Source organism: Tupaia chinensis, unplaced genomic scaffold (assembly GCF_000334495.1).
Source record: "Tupaia chinensis unplaced genomic scaffold, TupChi_1.0 Scaffold000270_1, whole genome shotgun sequence".
Lineage (NCBI taxonomy): Eukaryota > Metazoa > Chordata > Mammalia > Scandentia > Tupaiidae > Tupaia > Tupaia belangeri.
Genome location: NW_006159750.1, coordinates 4,969,073 through 4,976,920, shown reverse-complemented (window position 1 = coordinate 4,976,920; position 7,848 = coordinate 4,969,073).

Below are 7,848 nucleotides of genomic sequence, written 5' to 3'. Positions count from 1 at the left end.
TGTGTTCGTCATTTTGGTTAATTACTGGAAGATGGCGGTTCCAACTCACTGGGTTTTAATTCAACAATTCTCTCAAGAATTTTATAGTTAGGGCCAACTTTGTTGTACAGGAGTAATGTACTAATCGAGAGAAACTGGTCCCCACCTGGCAACTGAAATTCAAGTCTCCATGCAGCCAGATCTCCAGCCTGAAACACACCAGGCGTGTGCATACGTGGCCAAGATCTGATGGGCTGGAGGACTAGAGGAGGGGGACTGTGATGTGGCCAGACTCCACGGAGGGCGCTCATCTCTCTTTCCATTTCTTCCCCCTCTCTCTTGCTCTCATGTGCACACGACCATGCTCCATCATTTAAAAAAAAGAATTAAGAATTTTATATTGGGGTCAGCAAGTGGAGTAGTGGTTAAGATGCTAGAGTCCCACATGGCTCACCATGGTTCAAGTCCTGGACCAAGCAGCTTGAAAATCACACTGGGCACATGTGTGCTTTTGCCCAAAATCCTGAGAAGACAATAGAGGAGAAGGAATTGCAGTGTGGCCATCCCCTTTGGGGAGGGAGGGTGATTTCTAACCTTCCCTTTCTCTGTCTCTCTCTGATGAGCCCACGCGCCCTATGACAAAAACCTCCAAAAAATTATTAAAAAATCTTATAGTAAAAAAGTGTTCAGGGGCTGGCTTTGTGGTGTTGTGGTTGAAGGTGCTGGACTCCCACATGGCCAACCATGGTTCAAGGCCCAGACCTAGTGGCTTGCTTTCTCACTTTCCCTCTCTCTCTCTCTTTGTCCCTCTCTGGTCAAATTAAAATAAATAAAGTTAAATAAAATAATTCTTTTAAAAAAGTGTTCACTTTTTGGGACCAGCAGTTGGTGTAATGGCTATGTTGTTGCACTCCCATGTAGTTGACCATAGTTCGAGTCCTGAACCTGGTGGCTTAAACTCACGCTGGGTGCGTGTGTGTGCGTGCCCAAGATCCCGAGAGGAGAAAGGAGGAGAAGGGATTGTGGCATGGCCACCCCCCTGGGGGGTGATTTCTTGCTTTCTGTCTCTCTGTCTTTCTGGCGAGCACACGTGCCCTCTAGCGAAAACCTCTCCAAAAAAAAAAAAAAGAAAGAAAAAAAATTGTTCAATTTTTGTCTTCAGTAAAATGGGTTTATAGTGGCAGCTTTTTTCTAGAGTTGTAAGGTTAAGTGAATTGCTGTTTTCTACAATATCTGGCATGAAGTAAGTGCTCCATACATGTTGGTTATTATTTTTGTTGTCATTGTTCATTGTGTAAAAGACATCTAATAGTGTTTGCCATGTATTGGAAACTTTGCTAGATTTTGTAGGAATAGAGGCAAAAATAAGAGCCTGCTCTCATAGAACAAAGTACATTGAGTAAAATGGATAAACACATTTTAATACAGTATTGGCATTGTATTTGTAAAGACATTGCCCTTTATTTTTACAACGGGATATTTTTTTCATGTCAGAGGGATGTGCGTGCATGAGAGAGAGAGAGAAAGAGAGAGCATGCGTTACCCCTACCAGGGCCTAGTCATACCACAATCTTCTTTGCTCCAGTTCTCCATCCCATTAGGACCTGTGCATGCCTGTGTACCCGGAATGTTTTTTCAAGCCAAGGGGGCAGGGACTTGCACACTGGTCAACCATGTGGGCTCTGGCTTCCTCTGCACAGCATCTAATTGCAGTGCCATGGAGTCGGCTCTTTGCAAAACATTTTTTAAATGAGAAACCTTGAGGCTCAAAGAAGGCAGATGGGTGAGATCACAGAGCTATTAATAGTTAAGATCCAAGCCTGGATCTGTCTGACTTCAAAGCAGCTTTCCCCTTGTTATCACACTGCCTGAGATTATAATATTGATCTTCAATGATTTTTGTTTCAAGCATTAGAAAAAGATAAGCTGCATGTAACTAACCAGAAAGTACAGTGGAAAGTGAGAAGTGTCAAAGGAGAATATTTCCGTCACCCTAGAAAGTCTCATAGTCTCACTGCCACCCATTCCCTGCAGTTATCAGGCAAAGCCTGGGTCATAGACTCTTGCAGCCCAATTGCAAGAAACAAGTGAGACCCCAGTGGGCTGGGGACTCTCAATTCAGACAGTCCGTGCTCAGATCATGGCAGCCTACAATGGAGAGCTGGCAGTTGTTGCCAAACGCCTGTCAGTCAAGAACAGTGGCCTGTTTGTTAGGGTTGTGTGGTCATTGTGGTGAGCGGTAATCAGTCATGGGGACCGTGACTGTGGCTTTCTGGTTTAACCAAAGAGTAAGTTCAGTCCTGAAGGCACAGCTTGCAACAATAGCCTCATTTGAATTACAACATATTTGAAAAGGAATGTCAAACAACCATTAATTTATGCTACAAATATTTGTTCCAGGACGGCTAAGTCTATGAAATGTGCTAGCCATTTGGGAGCTCAAAGAGGAATGGGAAACAAAATCTGTTCTTTGTAAGTTGAAGGTTTAGTAGGAAAAGATAAGCTGTGTGTATAAATAACCAGAAAACACAGTAGAAAGTGAGAGGTGTCAGAGGAAAATGAAAACTAAGAGCTGTGGGAGTATGGGGAGAGCCTGCTTTCAGCTCAGTGCTCTGAGATGGCTTTGTGGAGAGGCCCACCTTTGAGCTGCGCCTGGAGGCACGCAGCATTTCAATAGTCTAAAGGAAAAGTTTTCTAGCAGAGAAGGACTAGAGTGATCAAAGCCCTGGGAAGGGAAAGTATGAGATCTGCTTGGGGCACAGTCATTCTTCCCTGTTGCCGGCTAACGCCCATTCATCTTTCAGATCTCCACTCAAACCTCACCTGCTCAAGGATGCTTTTCTAACCTTCTTGTGTCCCTGTCCCCATCATCAGCTTCCCAAGCATAACGTGTTTATTTCATTCCTGTCCCCCTGTAACACTGACAGGCTCATTGGCATTGTTTGTTCTTTTAGCCATTGTCCCATAGCGAGTGCTGAACATCTGTGGGTGCTTGATAAATGTTTGTTGTGTGAGTAATTAATTTTTTTTCTTCTTTCCTCAGGATAAGAGTATGTGCACATATACCAGAAACCGAAGCACCCTCTTCAGGGTCTGGTTACTCATGATCCCCTCCTCCAGTCCTCCAGTCTAATGGATCTCAGGCACTCACGTGCATGCCTGGTGTGTTTCAGGTTAACCTGGCTGCTGGGGACTCTCAATTCAGACAGTCCGTGCTCAGATCATGGCAGCCTACAATGGAGAGCTGGCAGTTGTTGCCAAACGCCTGTCAGTCAAGAACAGTGGCCTGTTTGTTAGGGTTGTGTGGTCATTGTGGTGAGCGGTAATCAGTCATGGGGACCGTGACTGTGGCTTTCTGGTTTAACCAAAGAGTAAGTTCAGTCCTGAAGGCACAGCTTGCAACAATAGCCTCATTTGAATTACAACATATTTGAAAAGGAATGTCAAACAACCATTAATTTATGCTACAAATATTTGTTCCAGGACGGCTAAGTCTATGAAATGTGCTAGCCATTTGGGAGCTCAAAGAGGAATGGGAAACAAAATCTGTTCTTTGTAAGTTGAAGGTTTAGTAGGAAAAGATAAGCTGTGTGTATAAATAACCAGAAAACACAGTAGAAAGTGAGAGGTGTCAGAGGAAAATGAAAACTAAGAGCTGTGGGAGTATGGGGAGAGCCTGCTTTCAGCTCAGTGCTCTGAGATGGCTTTGTGGAGAGGCCCACCTTTGAGCTGCGCCTGGAGGCACGCAGCATTTCAATAGTCTAAAGGAAAAGTTTTCTAGCAGAGAAGGACTAGAGTGATCAAAGCCCTGGGAAGGGAAAGTATGAGATCTGCTTGGGGCACAGTCATTCTTCCCTGTTGCCGGCTAACGCCCATTCATCTTTCAGATCTCCACTCAAACCTCACCTGCTCAAGGATGCTTTTCTAACCTTCTTGTGTCCCTGTCCCCATCATCAGCTTCCCAAGCATAACGTGTTTATTTCATTCCTGTCCCCCTGTAACACTGACAGGCTCATTGGCATTGTTTGTTCTTTTAGCCATTGTCCCATAGCGAGTGCTGAACATCTGTGGGTGCTTGATAAATGTTTGTTGTGTGAGTAATTAATTTTTTTTCTTCTTTCCTCAGGATAAGAGTATGTGCACATATACCAGAAACCGAAGCACCCTCTTCAGGGTCTGGTTACTCATGATCCCCTCCTCCAGTCCTCCAGTCTAATGGATCTCAGGCACTCACGTGCATGCCTGGTGTGTTTCAGGTTAACCTGGCTGGGGATTCGAACTCTGGTTGTCATGTGGGATCCAACTTCTCTCGAGCAGCATATCCCTGCTGCACCACAGAGCTAGCCTGCCTGGCATAATTGCTTGGACATGGCCTTGAGGAGCTGGAATGTAGAGCTCATGCAGGAGAACAGCAGTGAAAGGTAGGTTCTAGAGTAAAGAAAGCAGCTGACGGGGGCCAGTATGTAGTAGGTGTTGTGGTGGTTAAGGGTGTTGGACTCCCACATGGCTGACGGCAGTTTGAGTCCTGGGCCTGGCGGCTTACTTTCTCTCTCTTTGGTCAAATTTAAATAAATAAATACAGTTAAATAAAATAATTCTTTTTTTTTCCTTTTTTTGGAGAGGTTTTTTGCTACAGGGCACGTACACTTGCCAGAAAGACAGAGAGAGACAGAGAGACAGAAAGCGAGATCCCCCCCCCCGGGGGGGGATGGCCATGCCGCAATCCCTTCTCCTCCATTCTCCTCTAAGAATCTTTGGCACGCACGCACACGCACCTGATGTGAATTTAAGCCGCCGGGTCGAGGACTCGAACCACGGTCGACTACATGGGAGTCCAGCGACATAGCCATTACGCTAACTGCTGGTCCCAATAAAATAATTTTTTAAACAAACAAAAATAGCTGACATTTATGTAACGTTTACTAAATGGCCAAGTAACTACCCAAAGAACCTTATGGCTATTAGCATATCTAAGCCTGTGATAACCTTATTAAAGTTAGTAACTTGTTATCCCCCTCAAGCAGATGACAAAATGGATGCACCAAGAGGTCAAATAAATTGTCTCAAGGTGACACTGCTAGTAAACAGTACAGCTAAGATTTCAGACTGAGGGGCCGGCAGCGATGTGGTGGTTAAGGCATTGGATTGCGGTTTGAGTCCTGGACCTGGCAGCTTGTTTTCTCACTTTCCCTTTCTCTCTCTGTCTCTCTCTAGTTAAATGAAAGAAGAAGAAGAAATAAAATGAAATAATTCATTGAAAAAAAGTTTAGACTAAGCTCACCTAAGGAGGATCAGCATTCCTTGGAAAACAAGCAAGTGGTTTGGATTGCGTAAGATTACTGTGGACATTCTGAGAGCTGTTTGAAAAGTGACACTACCTCAGGACCAGCCATTGCACTGCTGAATTCCCACAAGGCCAAATGCGGTTTGAGTCCAGGACCTGGTACCCTCAAACTCACGCTGGGTGCCTGTGTGTGCATGCCCAAAATCCCAGGAGGAGAATGGATGAGAAGGGACTGTGGCATGGCCATCTCCCCTGGGGAGTGATTTCTCAGTTTCCCTCTCATTGTTTCTGTCTCTGTCTGTCTCTCTCTAAGGTGAGATCACGTACCCTAAGGTTAAGCCCAAAATAAAGAGTAGCATGGCAGGCGTGCATCCTGGGGTGGGAAGGTAGAAGAGGGTGGGTGAGACAGCAGAGCTTCTTCCTGGATTTGGGATCTGATTGGTGCTGCCTGCTCCCTTCCTCATCCCATCACTAACACGTGTCTCAAACACTCCATCCAGTTCTCTTCATTTCAGATAATCCCATTCCTACCATTCTCTTAAAGTACTCTCATACAACTCGAATGTACTTCTCCTTTATGTCATTTACTTATCTGCTTCTGTTGACTCCATTCTTTTGTGAACAAATCTCTTGTCATTCACTCTTTGTGTTTTTCTTGGAGAGGTTTTTGCTACAGGGCGTGTGCGCTCACCAGAAAGACAGAAAGAGACGAGAGACAGAGAGACAAAAAGCGAGAAGTCATCCCCCGGGGGGGATGGCCAAGCTACAATCCCTTCTACTCTCAGGATCTTGGGCATGCACGCACACATGCCCCTTGTGAGTTTAAGCCACCAGGTCCAGGACTCAAACTGCAGTCAACTACATGGGAGTCCAGCGACATAGCCATTATGACAACTGCTGGTCCCGTCATTTACTCTTTCTTCCTTCCTTCTTTTCTTCCTTCCTTCCTTTTTTTTTTTTTTTTCTATTTAGCCAGCGGGTATGTAAGCTTGCCTGAGGGAAGCAGAGCAGAAGAGGAGAAAACACCCTCCCTCATAGAGAATGGTCATACCACAATCCTTTCTCCTCCATTTCTCCCTCCTATCGGAATTTTGGGCACACACACACACACACATACACATGCCTGGCGTGTTTCTCCAGCCACCAGGTTCAGGATTTGAACTGCACAGTCAGCCATGTGGGATGCAGTTGCCTTAATCACCATGCCACTGACTGGCCCTCTCTTTGCTTTTTTACCTTTCAGTATCCAACTAACTATACACTCATTCCCTCCTCCCCCCGCCTCAGGGGATGGCCATGCCGCAATCCCTTCTCCTCCATTCTCCTCTCGGGATCTTGGGCATGCACGCACACGCACCTGGTGTGAGTTTAAGCCACTGGGTCCGGGACTCGAACCATGGTCAACTACATGGGAGTCCAGTGACATAGCCATTATGCCAACTGCTGGTCTCTAAAGTTATCTTTTTTAAAAGATAGAGTTATGTGACTCTCTGATAAAAGACCTACCCAGAACTCTACGGTTTGAAGTTCAGAGTCACTGGAGACTACATTTAAGGCTTTCCTTCTTTTCGTCCTTTCTTTCTTTTAATTGCTAGAGAGTACATAGCTTGCTGCAAGAGACAGAGAGACAGAGACACAGAGGCAGAAAGCACTCCCAATGGGGAATGATCATCGGCAATCTCTTCTCCATTTATTTTTCCCATCAGGATTTTGGAGCTGCATGCGCATGTGCCCCACATGCTTTTCAAGCTGCTTGGGCTGGTATTCAAACCATGCTTGGCCATGTGGGATACGGCTCCCTTAACCATTAACCATGGGGCCAGCCCATGCCTTTCACACTCTAATTCCAGCTTCATCTAGCCTCATTTCCTATATCCATACCCAACAAACTTGGCTTTGACAACCACCCAGAACATCTGGTAGAAGCACACCTAGTCTTTTTACTTTCTGTGCTTTATTTCTGCTCTGTTTACCACATTGCAAATTGTCTTTCACTTTATATTTTGGACCTCAGGTTCAGAGGTTTAAATTATTCATTCTCTAGAGTTTATGGCCTAGGTAGCCCTTTCTAAGCCCTTCATTTTTTTAAAAAAAGAATTGTTTTATTCAACTTTATCTATTTATTTATTTATTTTTATTTGACCAGAGAGGGACATTACACCAACTGCTGGTCCCATTGTGTGTATTTTTTAAAAGATTTATTTATTTATTTATTTATTTCCATTTATTATTGTTTAAATTTGACCAGAGAGAGATGCAGAGAAAGAGAAAGAAAGGGAGAAAGCAAGCTGCCAGGTCCAGGACTTGAACCGTGGTCAACCATATGAGAATCCAACACCTTTAACCACCACGCCACCTGCTGGCCCCTTGTGTATATTTTTTTAAAAGAAGTATTTTATTTATCTTTATTTATTTATTTAAATTTGACCAGAGAGGCACAGAGAGAGTGAGAAAGTGAGAAAGCAAGCCACCAGGTTTGGGACTCAAACCGTGGTTGGCCATGTGGGAGGTCCAGCGCCCCCAACCATGCCACTTGCCAGCCCCCGTGTGTGTGTGTGTGTGTGTGTGTGTGTGTGTGTGTGTGT